The sequence below is a fragment of the Ursus americanus genome, chromosome 20 (assembly GCF_024610735.1).
Source record: "Ursus americanus isolate L20-20 chromosome 20, mUrsAme1.1.p, whole genome shotgun sequence".
Taxonomy (NCBI): Eukaryota; Metazoa; Chordata; class Mammalia; order Carnivora; family Ursidae; genus Ursus; species Ursus americanus.
Window position 1 is genome coordinate 8,197,685 of NC_142146.1, and position 14,731 is coordinate 8,212,415.

Genomic DNA, 14,731 nt, shown 5'->3' on the forward strand with positions numbered 1-14,731 from the left:
GCAAGTCTCAGAAGGCGCCTGGGTGGCTTAGTCGTTAAGCGTCTGCCTTCAGCTCAGGGCCTGATCCGGGCGTTCTGGGATCGAGCCCCGCATCAGGCTCCTCTGCTGGGAGCCTGCTTCTTCCCCTCCCACTCCCCCTGCTTGTGTTCCCTCTCTCGCTGGCTGTCTCTCTCTCTGTCAAATAAATAAATAAAATCTAAAAAAAAAAAAAAAGTCTCAGAAGAGCGTGTATGGTGTCATCTCTTCTATGTTAATACATACTTCTATGTGTGACTGTATACAAAGAAAATCATTTGAAAGTATAGTCACCAAATTTATTTTTTTTAAGATTTATTATTTGAGAGAGAGTGCAGGAGTACATGAGTGGGGGGAGGGGCAGTAGGAGAGGAAGAGGGAGAGAGAACCTCAAGCAGACTCCCTGCTGAATGCAGATTCCCCACATGGGGCTCAGTCCCACAACCCTGAGATCATGACCTGAGCCAAAATCAAGAGCCGGACATTTAACGGACTGAGCCACCTAGGAGCCCCAGCCACGAAATTTCTTTTTTTTTTTTTTTAAAGATTTTATTTATCCACTTGACAGATATAGAGACAGCCAGCGAGAGAGGGAATACAAGCAGGGGGAGTGGGAGAGGAAGAAGCAGGCTCCCAGTGGAGGAGCCTGATGTGGGGCTCGATCCCAGAACGCTGGGATCACGCCCTGAGCCGAAGGCAGACGCTTAACCGCTGTGCCACCCAGGCGCCCCTCAGCCACCAAATTTCTAACAGAAGTTATCTATGGGTGGTAGAATGATGGGTAATAGTTATTTTCTTTTTGCTCTTCTGTATTGTTTAAAATGTTTGCATGAACATGCTTCATATCTACAAAAATAGCAAAACTTTCTAAAGAGCTTGGCAGTCACAAGATGAGAGGGTGGTTGGGGAGGGGAGTGTCAAAGCATTTTTCTTGCCTGATGGAGAACAGCCAGGAAGGAAGGAGAGCTTGAAGCTGTAAGAAAGAAGGGACAGTCAGTTGAGTAAATCCCTTAGAAAGACAGGAGAGCCTGGATTCAGACACAGAAGTTAGCCTTAAAGGAGCAGGACAACATTTCTTCCCTGAAGGGAAGAAAAGACAACTGGAGATATGAAGACGCTCAGAGCCAAAGAGGAGGGAGATAAGAACATTCACAACGCATGGCTGCCGATTTCTTAATGAAATCGGAGGTAAGACCATTTGCCAAGAGTGGAAAATGAGAGTGGAACAGGGGTCTTGAGGCAGGTAGTTCTCTCCTAAAGTTGGCCTTATGAGAGGGATGTGGGATGTGTAGGCAGCTGAGGTGACTGGGGGCCTAGTGAGACTTTTGAAACCATACCACTGGTGGTATGGCTAGCACTTTTTCTGTAGCAGAATGCACAGTCAGTGTCAGGTGTTACGGTGGTGCAGCTGGCGAAGCAGAGCTTCGGAGGATGACAGAATTCAGGATACTGATGAGGGCAATTTACATAATTGGCCTTGGAATCCAGAATGCTTGGGAGGAAAGAGAATTAGAGAGAGTGGTAAGAACTGAATATTGAGTTGGAATATGGATATCCAAGAAGCCAGCAGATGGGTATTCATGGTCAAAGTGGGGTTTCAGAGTTTGACATGTTCCAGGGGACATAGGGTTGGCTAGGTGGCCACAGAGTATCAGGAATGGTTGTAGAAGTTGGGAAGGTCAGGGTTGTGATGCCGGGAGTTTCAGTGGTCTTCCTTGTGGATGGGAGCATTTCCCCAGGGTGGTGATGGGAACTCTGGAGAAGAAGGTTCTGAGGCAGGTACTGAGAGATTGGTTTCAAGGGTAGAAAGAAGGATGACTCCTCAGAGAAGGCTTGATGAGGAAAGCTGGGAGAGCCCTGTTCTGGAGCCATCGCAAGAGAAAAGGGAGTTTACTGACTTGCCCTCCTTAGGCCCAGGATGCTGGGATCCAGGAGGTCTGTCCTTGAGGCTGATGGGCAAAACCAGGTTTGCAGTGCAAGAGCCTGGCAGGAGAATTGTCCAGAAAAGGAGAAGGAATATTCTGTAGAAGCCTCTTAGCAAAGGGACAAGGGGCAGGGACAAAGGGGTACGGATGAGTGGGCAAATAATACAAGAAAGGGGGTTCTAAAGAGAAATGTGCTGGTGAGAGGAAGGGCTGAGCTGCAAAGGGGTGGAGCTTTGTCTGCTGGGTTCCCAGAGGAAATGCTGAACTGTATGTTTCTTTTTCTTAGCACAGAGCAATATCTGCTCACTACAGAGAGAACAGAAACTACAGATAAGCAAAAAGCAAAAACAACTAAACAAAAAACCATAAGAACTACCCACGATCCCAGGGGCTTGGAGCTTTTCCCATTGACATATCCTTCCCCTCCTGTTCCTACTGCCATAGATCGAGGTCAAGGCCACATCATCTCTACAATAAGCCTGTCCTCTGGGTCATAAATCTCTCTCCCTAGCTGAGCCCCCAGGCCTGCCCCAGCTCCTTTCCCACCCTTCCCATCCTGCATAAGCCAACACAGTCCTTTTCCCCAAATGTCACTTTCCATTGTCACTTCTCTTGGTGGGTTCCATCATATCACATATCACATCCCCTCCCCAGACTTTCAAGGGCTTCTCTAACATGGAACCATCTTATTTCCCCATGCTTATTTCCAAATATTTCCCTTTTCTTAGTCATGTTTTATTTCCTTCCCAGCTCACTTTCCTACATCCTCACATCTGGGTCTCTGTCACCTCACTGTGATGCCCCTGTTAGGACAACCCCCCCCCATTCCCAAACCCCCCTCTCTGTGAAAGCCTAGTGCCCTACTTCAGCCCATCTGGACTAATGTTTGGCCCCCTAGGTACTCATATGACCACCCCTTTTAGGACCCCGTCAGTTGCTTAGGTGTGATGAGTATACTTGGGTACACTTAGGTGGAAGCACAGGATTTAGAGCCGGGAGGAACTTAGTCCCCTAATCTTACTGATGAGGAGCCTAAGATTCAGAGAGGCCAAGGGACATCCCCATAGTCAACCAGCAAGCTGTTATGTTAATTAAGCTGAAACTAGAACGCTGATTCTCAGACCTAAATGCTACATGTTGAATTGAAATTTGCTTTTAAAATACAGACTTCCTGGGGTGCCTGGGTGGCTCAATCACTGGGCATCGGCCTTCGGCTCAGGGCGTAATCCCGGCGTTATGGGATCGAGCCCCACATCAGGCTCCTCCTCTGGGAGCCTGCTTCTTCCTCTCCCACTCCCCCTGCTTGTGTTCCCTCTCTCACTGGCTGTCTCTATCTCTGTCAAATAAATAAAAATCTTAAAAAAAAAAAAAATACAGACTTCCTGTGATACCTGGATGTGAAGCCCCAGAGACCTAAAGCAATGATTATCAATTTTTAGAGTACATTAGAATTACCTGGGGAGGGCCACCTGGGTGGCTCAGTCAGTTAAATATCTGCCTTCAGCTTGGGTCATGATCTTGGGGTCCTGGGATCGAGCCCCACATTGGGCTCCCTGCTTGGCGAGCCTGCTTTTCCCTCTCCCTCTGCTTACTGCTCCCCGTGCTGTGCTCTCTCTCTGTCAAATAAATAAATAAAATTAAAAAAAAAATTAAAAAAAAAAGAATTACCTGGGAGATTTCTAAAATTCCAGACTTCTAAGCCCAATAGGGGGGAAACTGTCTGATTCAGTAGGAGGGGAGTAGAACCTGAGTTTCCTCATTAAACAAACAAAGACAACTCTCCACACGACCCTGATCTGGATGATCCTCAGATCACCCTTTGAGAAATAGAATTTGTGTCTTTCTGTTTTGAGCTCCCTGATATTGCCCCTGTAGACACTCTTAAGCTTTTCTGAAGCTTCCTATGTTAGGAGCACATTTGGGTTAACCCACAACCAGATTCCCATCCAGAATGTACCAGCAACAGCTCTGGGCTGTAGCCTGCATACCTTCTCAGGCTCAAACTGGCCTGGGCCCCAGCCGCTGCCCGCCCTCGACATGCTTGGCCATTTGGCCCCAGGAGACAAATTATTTTTCAAAGTACTTTTAGGCACACCTTGGCAAAATATTGAGTGTAGTGTAATTCTTACTGGAAACAGCCCACTTGCCGAGGGGTTTCTGAGCACCTTCTGAAGGGCGGATGCCCAGCCTCTGCGGCCCACCAGCTGTCTGTGCCAAAGGACACCCAAGTAAACCAAACCCAAACATGTGCCCCGAGCTCTCCGAGTCCCAGTCCGTGCAGCCCTGAGCCAGTATGCCAAGGCGAAAAGGCGGTCTGTGTAGTAATTAGGGCAAGGCTCCGGGCACGCTGCCTCCCAGTGTTTATATCTCAGTTCCACCATTTCCAGCAGCATGACCTTTGACGTCCTTTTGCCTCTGTTTTCACATCTAGAAAGTGAGAATAAAAATGATAAAAAACAATTATGTTATAAAAATAAAAATAATTCTTACCTCACAGGATGGTTATGAGGATAACAAATCAGTGTATGCAAAGCCCTGGAAGCAGTGTTTGGCCCATAGTAAGTGTTCAGTAAGGGACTGTGGTTACTATATCATTGTTTCATGGAAACTCTGATGAAATCACAAGACGCTAAAGGCGTGACTGAATGGCTCAACACAGTTATCAGTCAAAGAGTTATCAATTCCCTCCATCAGAGAAATGACTAATAAGGTGGGAATAGCTCTTCAAAATGCTGCCTGGACCTCTGAAGACAATGAAAATATGCCAGGTATTTCCTAGCAATAAGGTCAAGCCTTGCATAATTTAAGAAATACACAGCAGTTCAGCATTTTGGTTCTTGAGAAGTGGCAGTTACATAATAGGCTGTAACCACGCAGTTGAGCAGAGCCAAAGGTGGGGGAGAAGGTGCTTTGAAAAGATGTGTTAGTGCTGGAGGGAAGGGTGTGATAGATGACAGACGTGGCAGCAGTTAAGGCTTCGTAAAGTTTGGGTCCGGGAGATCCATGCATGCCCATTATGGCACATGTTGGCTTGACAACAGGAAAAACATCTCTCGACATTTACTATCAGGCTAACACCAATGGGAGGTATGAAATTTTTTCTCATATGAGCCATATTGCCAGTGTTTTCTCACTCCTTGGTAATGTTTTTAAGCTAAAAGTAAGACTGCCTCAGTCTCTAAAGAGATACAAAGCTGAATTAATCTCTGAAATTAGATGTTTTTCAAACTTTTCTGTTAAAAAACTCAACTGAGAGGGTTGTCAAGGCATCACCTTGCTGTAGTCATAGAGCTAAGTTAACCTTTCTTGGTGCCTCTGACACAGTGGTGCCGTACTTCAGATTCTCAGCACAGAAGGGCCCGAGAAGGGTGCTAAAACCAAGTCCTGGCGGCTTATTTCTTTTGGAGGGTAGATGTTAGTCCATGAGCACCTACCAAGCGATCTCATGTGCTACCAAAATACTTCTTGGACTGCCCTGTTTGAGTTGTGCGATATTCTTTAAAAGAGGACTGACCAATTTAAGCAGATTGCTAGGTGTTTGTCACAACCTAAGTTTCAAGCTTCTAGACACTAGGAAACCAGTTTGTTTCGGGAACAATCTTTAGGCCAAACGTTATTTTCATCTCCTAGGAGGAGCCAGGATAGTTCATTTATTGCCCATACGTTTTGGAGATGATGCTCAAACCAGGGGCCTTTAGATGCACAGATAGGGAGAGTGCCAGAGGGAGCTGCAGAGGGCCAGGCCAGGCTGAAACCCTTGATTCTGCCTCTGCACTTGGTGGGCCTCTGTTTGCCTTAGCAAGAAGCTGCTGTGGATTGAGTCCCCAGAATGGCTGAGGCCCAGGAAAATTTTGTTGGATTGAAATACACAGTCTTACCTCAGGGTCTTTGAAGATAAATAATTTTTTAATATTTATAAATGAGAGCAAAATATGAGATTTTTATTGTGGCCTGTCCAAGCAGTGCAGGGGAGCAGAATGCTAGTAGCGTGATGGCTGGGTGGCAGGCAGCAGCCAGGAGGCCTTAGCTAGTTATCACTTGTATTTATTCATGCGGTACCTCCCATGCAAGACATGGACCACACTGTGCTGTAGAGGAAGGACGCTGACTGTACAGTCTCACCGAGCACATGTGTGTGTAAGGCATTATTTTGAATACCAATCAGTTTGAAATTTTTCATAATAAAGTTTTAAAAGAGTGAATTAGCATTTTAAAGGTGAATTAGCATATTTGAGAACAAGAGGAGATATTGGAAGATAAAAATGTAACTAACTTACAGGCGCCTGGGTGGCTCAGTTGGTTAAGCATCTGCCTTTGGCTCAGGTCATGATCTCAGCGTCCTGGGATCAAGCTCCATATTGGGCTCCCTGCTCAGCGGGGAGTCTGCTTCTCCCTCTCCCACATCACCTGCTTGTGCTCTCTCTCTTTCTCTCTCTCTCTCACTCCCTATTGCTCTTTCTCGCTTTCGCTCTCCCTCAAATAAATAAATAAATAAAATCTTTTTAAAAAATGTAACTAAAACACTTGTTAAGTATGACAGAAAGACTGAAAAACAAAATCAGGGAGTTTCCAAAAGGTAAAATGGAAAGATGAAGAGAGAAAATAAGGGAAGAATAATATATAAACATTTTTAATGGCACATCCAGGAGTTTCAGTGTCTGACTAATAGGAATTCCAAGGAAAAAGAACACAGAAATAGAAGGAAATTATCCAAGAAGAAATACAAGAGAAATTTCGGAAATGAAGATCAAGTCAAGGTGCTCTAGATTAAAACATGCGAGGAATGAGGGATACTTGACTGGCTCAGTCAGTGGAGCATGCAGCTTTTGATCTCAGGGTTGTGAGTTCAAGCCCCACATTAGGTATAGAGATGCCTTAAAAAAATAAAATCTTAAGAAGAAAAGTACAACAAATGAAAAAAAAATTACCCATACCCACATCTACTGTCATCAACATTCAAAACTCCATTATAAAAGCTTTTGGAGGGGGAAAACTTGTCACAAACAGAAGAATGAAAATCAGAATGCTATCAGAGTTTTTAACATCAGTACTGGAAGCTAGAAGACAATGGAACAAAGTCAACAAAAATTCTGGGGGAAATTTTCCATCCAGAATTTTATACTCAGCTGAACTTTCAGTCAAATGCAAAGATAGAACAAAGACATTTTTCAGTCTGCAAGGACTCAAAACTTTGCTTCCTGTGGATACTTTTCTAGGAAACAACCAGACTAAATACTTCAGCAAAATGAGGAAATAAATAAAAAAGGCGAAAGAAACAGAATCCAGAAGGCAGGGAACCAACACAGGAAAACAGTGCAGAGAAGCCCAATGTGTATAAAACAGGCTCAGCTGTTTTGGAATTCACAGATTATCTGACATTTGGCCATTTGGAAAATAATATTTATTGATAATTCAGGCAGGGTGTTTAGAAGAATTTGAATAAAAGTGCGTAGAAGATTAAACAAATGAAATATTAAAAGGGAAATGTTAACGCCAAGGAAAAAATGGTACACAGAAAAAAAAATCAAAGTAAACTTTTCAGTGAGAAGTTCTTTCTTGTAATAATGAAAAGGAAGGGAAAATGTGGTAGATTGTATAAAAGAGCTGAAATCTAGATTATCATAACAAAATTAATAGATGAATAAATAGAGAAACCAAGAAATGGCAATATTAACATATTATTTGGTTTTTTAAAAAACTAAAAGCATTGAAAGTGTTTGCCTAGTGTTTTTTTAATTCAGTATTTTTTCAGAAATTTGATTTAAACCATGTAATTTTGTCTGCTCTGATAAAAATGAAAATTATTTTAAAAAATAATAAAATGTCCAGAGTTTGGCCATTGCTGGGAAATTCAAGCCTGCATCGTTCAACAAGCTTTTGCCAGCACAGGCATCACCCGTGTGGTGGGTGACGGCACACAAAGTCTTGACTGGATCTAGGCTATCTGTCTCCAGGTTTCTTGTCACAGGATATCCTTCCTGTCCCCTGGCAGGTGACTAGGTTGTCTCCTGCCCCAGTCATACCAAGTTTCAGGTGAGGTTATAAGACAGAGCAGGGCTGTGTGCCTCTTAACAGGAAGGGAGGGAGGGAGGGGCAGAGGAAGGAAGGAGAAAATCCCCTTCATAGATGAATTTAGAAAACAATTTGCCACTTTGCTATTGAGACAGCTTCAAGGAAATTCTATCCAAAAATGCGTCCATCTGCCTCTGGCAACAGATGACGATTCCACTTTTTCACCACATGAAGCCTGTTGGTGTGACTCAGTATGTCTCAAGGGCAGCCCCAGGGAGTAGAGTTAACCAGTGGGCACACCAGGCTGTCCTGTTTTCACCACTGCCCAGGTTGGAGTTGGGGTGTGGCACTAAGGGTTCCAGGCTGGCCCAACCTGGGATGACCAACCCAATCAACCTAGAAAACATAGACTGGACCAGATTTCCCTCCCAAGGGTAACCTTCTCTCTAGTATCACCACTGCTCACTGCAGGTGCCTTATCATAAACCTGGGACCTATCCCAGACCAGACTAATCCACATCTGGACTCACCAAGTGTCTTAGAATTGGACCACCCAGACCATGGCCATGTTTAAGCAGCCATTCAATTCTTTATACTCAACTCCTGATGACCAGCGCTGGCTGAAAGAAGTGACTTCACAGGAAAGAGCCTCTCTACTCCTACACACAGGTGTGTGCAGGGCACCAGGCCAGCCACAAGCTAGGACACAGCTGTTTGTGTACATGGGTCTGCGTTAGAGCCCAGATTGTCCTCTATTGCAGGCTTGGAGTGCCATTTTATGGTGGAAATGACTGTACTAAGCTCCTAGTTGGGGAGGACCCTTGCACTTTCAGTTAGCCAAGGTTTAACCTGTTTATGGAAGTATTTTCCTTTGAAAAGAACATGTTTTATTTTTTAGATAGTGAGCCATTTTTAAAAATCTTATTGGTTTATCACAGAAGTAATGCATGCTTATAACAGATCGAAATAATACAGAAGTATGTTAGAAAAGGATTTCTCCCATCCTAATCCCATCCATAGGGAAAAGGATGGTATATACGTATGTATATACAATTTTATATAATATATACAAATATACACATATATGTATGCAGCATACATATACACACATGTATCTTTGCAAACAACCATGACTCAACATATATGGTTATTGTTTAACAAAAATAAGATCTAACCTATGCGGTGCACCTTATCTATATATTATAGACATCTTTTCATATTATATAGATTTACCTCATTCTCAGAAATATTTATCTAAGCCCCCTATTGATGAACATTGGATTCTTCCAGGCTTTTGATATTAATATCCTTGATGCAATAACATTCTTAACTCTGAAATCAGACAGCCTTAGTTCAGATTCCAGATAGTCCATACTTTGTGACCTGTAGCAAGTTATTTAAATTCTGTGCCTTGGTTTCCTGATATGTAATATGGGAATAAAATTGTCCTCAAAGTGTCCCTATGAAAAAAGAGCTAAATTAAGATGATATATAATGCATTTAGCATATTATAATAATGATAGCTAACATTTATTGAGTGCTTGCTATCAGCCAGGCACTATGTGGGTAAACAAATACTACAGTTTCATGCATTAGCCTTAGAACACGTTTTTTTGTATCTGCAAAAGAAAGTCCTACATTATTATTATTGAAATGACATTAGCTATTCCTCTGCATCTACTCCTCCAGGTAAATTTTTAAATCAACTTTCCACCTACCTCCCATCAATGTGACAAGTTTTTTTTTTTTTTAATCTAGTTGGAATTTTGAAGGGTGTTTGTACTCCTGAAGGTTGCCAGAGTAGAAAGACCCTTGGACTTGAGTTAAAGAGAACTGGATCATTTCATGGTGTCCCTCCAAAGCCGTGTGACCATGGGCGGTTCGTGTAAATGCTCTGAGCACCTGCAGCTTCCCTACCTAGTAACTGGGAGGGATGATCTTTATGGGAGAGGGAGGGGATATTGTAAGAAAGCACTGGAACAGTACCTGACAATAAATATTTTTTAAATGTGCTTGCTTCCAGATACATGCTTTACTTTGTCTCCTGGTCCTTTGTCATCAGCACTATTTTCAGTGGCAACTCTAAGATGATCTTCAGTGAAAAGAGTTTGTGTAAGAGCAAGAACTGCAGTGAGCGAACAGGATGAAGTTTAAGGCCCCCGCTTCCTGTGCAAGGCGAGCTGAACATTTATGACCAGTGAAGATTAGCCAAAAGGGAGGAAAGGGAATTGGGACAAACATAGACTGTTCTGTTATGCCGGCATGTGCCACCAACCGTGGTGTGGACTTCCTGCTGCAGGACACAGCTGACCTTTGGAGAGTCACTGTATGGGTGAGGCTGTCCTTTAGCAGGACAGCACACAGCTGTTGTTTAGATTGTCAGAGGCTAGTTAATAACTGTGTTTGGCAGTCAGCTTGGGATGTTAACAGTTTGGAAAACAGTCTGCTTCTAGGTTTAAGGAAGGCGAGTATGAAGGGAATCTTTGTGTTGCTAACAGGTTGTTTGGTAATCCTTCTTTGAACAAAAATTTACACTTAGCAGCAGCTTTAAAAAGTATTAAGAGAACTCATAAAAGTTAGAGCAGATGTGCAGGAGAAGGTCACACTTCCAGAGCTCTCTTGGAAACTTATTTCTGAAGTAACAAGTCCAATAAACATGTTAATTCAGATTGAGATTTCTAATGCATATATTGACTCAGTCTCAACCTTTTGCAGTTATTCTCCAACTTGAGTGTGTCCTTGCAGGCTACCTTGGCCTGTTTTCTTTTCTTGTGCCTCATACCTTGCCCACCCTTCATTTTGAACTCCTAGCAGGTGAGCTTTTAATCGTTCTGCATTCTGTCTCTAGGTCTGAATAATGTTAAGAGGCATACATTGAACTATTCCTCACTTTCCCAGTGGCATACTTGTGGGAAAGGAGGCAGGAGAAGAGACTGTTGAGACCAGGAAATCTTGGTGGAATGTAAATGATTCCCAGACTTAGGTCAGATTACGTAGAAATAACTTCTTACCCACTGTTTACCATTAAAGGAAAAACTGAGGACAGGTTGTTTTGATCACCGCCCCCCCCCCCCCCCCGCCGCCAGTTCACATGATTTTTTAAAATTACTGTTCATTTAAAAATATGTGTTTTAAAAATTGGTGTGCAAACTGCTGCAGAGCTAACCAACTTTTAGTGTAAAACAGAAAGCTTTGACTAAAAGATATGACAAATATACTGTATATTTACTTCACCTTCATTCCTAAAGGATATTTTCACTGGATATAGAATTCTGGGTTAAGGATTTTTTTTTTCCAGATGCTGTTTTATCATCTTCTGGCTTCTTCTGATGAGAAGTCAGTGGCCACTGGAATCATTTTTATCTTTACGTAATTTATCCTTTTTCTCTGGCTGCTTTCAGAATTTTCCTATCTTTATCTTTGGTTTTATTTATCCTGCTTAGAGTTCATTGAGCTTCTTAAATCTGTAAATTTAGGTTTATACCAAGTACGGAGACTGTTCAGCCATTATTTCTTCGAATATTTTTCTGCCCCATTCTCTCTCTTCTCCTTCTGAGACTATGGTTATACCTATGATAGACTTATTTATTTATTGTCTTAATTCCAGTATAGTTAACGTGTAGCATTATATTAGTGCCAGGTGTACAATATAGTGATTCAGCAATTCTGTGCATCACCTGGTGCTCATCACAAGTGCCCTCCTTAATCCCCATCACCTATTTCACCCATCCCCCCTCCCCCCACCTCCCTTCTGGTAACCAGCAGTTCTCTATAGTTAAGAGTCTGTTTTTTGGGGGCGCCTGGGTGGCTCAGTCGTTGGGTGTCTGCCTTCGGCTCAGGGCGTGATCCTGGCGTTCTAGGATCGAGCCCCACATCAGGCTCTTCCACTATGAGCCTGCTTCTTCCTCTCCCACTCCCCCTGCTTGTGTTCCCTCTCTCGCTGGCTGTCTCTATCTCTGTCAAATAAATAAATAAAATCTTTAAAAAAAAAAAAAAGAGTCTGTTTCTTGGTTTATCTCTCTCTCTCTGATTTTCTTTTGCTCATTTGTTTTGTTTCTTAAATTCCACATATGAGTGAAATCATATGGTTATTTGTCTTTTTCTGACTTATTTCAGTTAACATTATATTCTCTTGCTCCATCCATATCATTGCAAAGGGCAAGATTTCATTCTTTTTTATGGATGAATAATATTCCATTGTATATATATGCCACCTCTTCTTTATTCATTTATCTATTGATGCACATTTGATTCTTCTCAAATTTGGCTATTGTAAATAATGCTGCTATAAACATCGGGGTGCATTATTCCTCTGAATTAGTGTTTTTTTGGGTAGACACCCAGTAGTATGATTACTGGGTTGTAGGGTAATTCTGCAATTCTATTTTTAACCTCTTGAGGCACCTCCTTACTGTTTCCTGCAGTGGCTGCCCCAATTTGCATTCCCACCAACAGTGCAAGAGGGTTCCTTTTTCTTCACATCTTTGCCAACACTTGTTGTTTTTTTGTGTGTTTTTTTTAAAGAATTTATTTATTTATGTGACAGAGAGACAGCCAGCGAAAGAGGGAACACAAGCAGGGGGAGTGGGAGAGGAAGAAGCAGGCTCCCAGCGGAGGAGCCCAATGTGGGACTCGATCCCAGAACGCGGGGATCACGCCCTGAGCCAAAGGCAGATGCTTAATGACTGCACTACCCAGGTGCCCCTGTGTTTTTGATTTTAGCCATTGTGACAGGTATGAGGTGATATCTCATCGTAGTTTTGATTTGCATTTCTCTGATGATGAGTGATGTTAGGAACATCTTTTCATGTGTCTGTTGGCCGCTATGATAGACCTTTAGATATTGTCCTACAGGTCTGATGTTCTGAGGTGGTTTTTTTTTTTCAATCTTTTATTTCTCCCTGTTCTTCAGATTGGGTAATTTCTATTGATCTATCTTCAAGATCACTGATGCTTTCCAATATCATTTCCATTCTATTAAGTTCATCCACTGATTTTTTTTAAAAATTTTGTATATTTTTTAATTATAGAACTTCCAGTTCGTTCTCTTTTGTAGTCTCTATTTCTCTGCCAAGGTTTTGTGTATATTTCATGTATTCTTTTATGCCATTGAGTGTAATTATAATAGCTGCTTTAAAATCCTTATCTGCTAATTGCAACATGTGGGTTATCTTGGGATTGCTATTGATTGTCTCTTTTCTTGAGGGTGGCCTGCATTTTCCTATTTCTGTGTATTTTAATAATTTCAGATTGTATTTTGAACACTGTACTACTACATTATGGAGACTCTGGATTTTATTATATTCTTCTGAAGACGTTTATTGTGGGGGGGTAGCTATTATTTATTTTGCTTTTTGCCTTACCTAGCAATTACTTCGGTTGAACTAAAACCACAAGCCCTGGCTGTTGGGCTAAGCATCTCAATTGTTGGCTCATTATTTTATCCTTAGCTAGGTTGCTTAGAGTCTGCCCCGTGCATGCATGCCTTCGGAGATTCAGGCAGAGTTTTTACACAGAATTTGAGGCTTTCTCTTTCTGGCTCTATTCTTTCTGGGATTCCCTCTTCACTTTTCCAGTGGCTGTGGTGGTTCCAAAATCTGTCTCTGAAAGACTGCATGCTTTCTGTTGGAGTTTTAGCCACTCAGCCTGGCACTGACCACAGCCTGCCACCAGGCTAAAAGCCATAAAATTGGGAAACACATCTCTGTCTTTTCCTTTGTCCCACATCTCAGCCCTCCTGCAGAATCTCCCTATTTTTTGTCTTTCTACAGTGCCTTCAGGCTATTGTTTTTATATCTTGTCTGGAGTGTATAGCTTTTCCCAGGAGAATTGGTCCAGTAGGAGCTACCTTGGCCAGACCAGAGGTGGAACTAAAAGCACACTTTTTAAAGAACATTTAAAGTGCAAATTGCTCCTTCCTGTAATTAGTTCAGATTAGCAAATTTGAAAAATATATCTATAAGTAGATAAAGACATGGAGCTTGAAAACTTCTAGAGGAAACAGTTATCTTTAGGGTCTCAGTAAACTGTTAACAACCAAATAAGCAGCATAGTTCATTGTATACTTCAGCGTATTAATGAGATACCAGAAGCTTCTTTGTTAAATCTCTTAGCCAAAGTTTCTATTTCATACTAGCCAACTGAAAGTTACCGGGCTGCAACTTATATACCAATTCACAGAATTAAAGGGAGAAACAAAAAATACCTCAGAGTTGGAGATTTTCCCACTGTCAGCAACTGATAGGTCAATCACACACACACACACACACACACACACAAATCGGCAAGAGGCATAGATGAAGACATAGCCAGATTGATGTTTGTAGAATACTACATTTAAGAACAACAGGATACACATTCTCTTCAATTGCACATGACATGTTTACCACATTGGTAAAAATGCTGGACCATGAAACAAGTCTCAGTAAAGTTTAAAAATTTGGAATATGTAGAGAATGTAATATATCCTCTGACTACATTGGAATTAAATTAGAAATCAATAACAGAAATATATCTTGGGAAACCCCAAATATTTGGAAATTCAGGAACACACTTTAAATATCTGCGTTTCAAAGAAGAAATCAAAAGGGTATTCAAAAATAGTTTTAACCATTTAGTTAATGGTAATGAAAATATGACATCAAAATTTATAGGATGCAGCTAAAGCACTACTTAGAGGAAATTTTAGAGCTTTAAATGTTTGTTTTATAAAGAGGTATTTTTTTTAAGATTTTATTTATTTATTTAAGAGAGAGAGAGAGGAGGGGCAGAGGAAGAAG

At 41.9% G+C, this 14,731-nt stretch overlaps 1 protein-coding gene across 3 annotated transcripts in view; it reads left to right on the plus strand.

Annotated features, from left to right (window-relative positions):
- CTDSPL (CTD small phosphatase like) overlaps window positions 1-14,731 on the plus strand; it is a 116,819-nt gene that overhangs the window by 22,332 nt on the left and 79,756 nt on the right. The gene's annotated exons all lie outside the window — the stretch shown is intronic.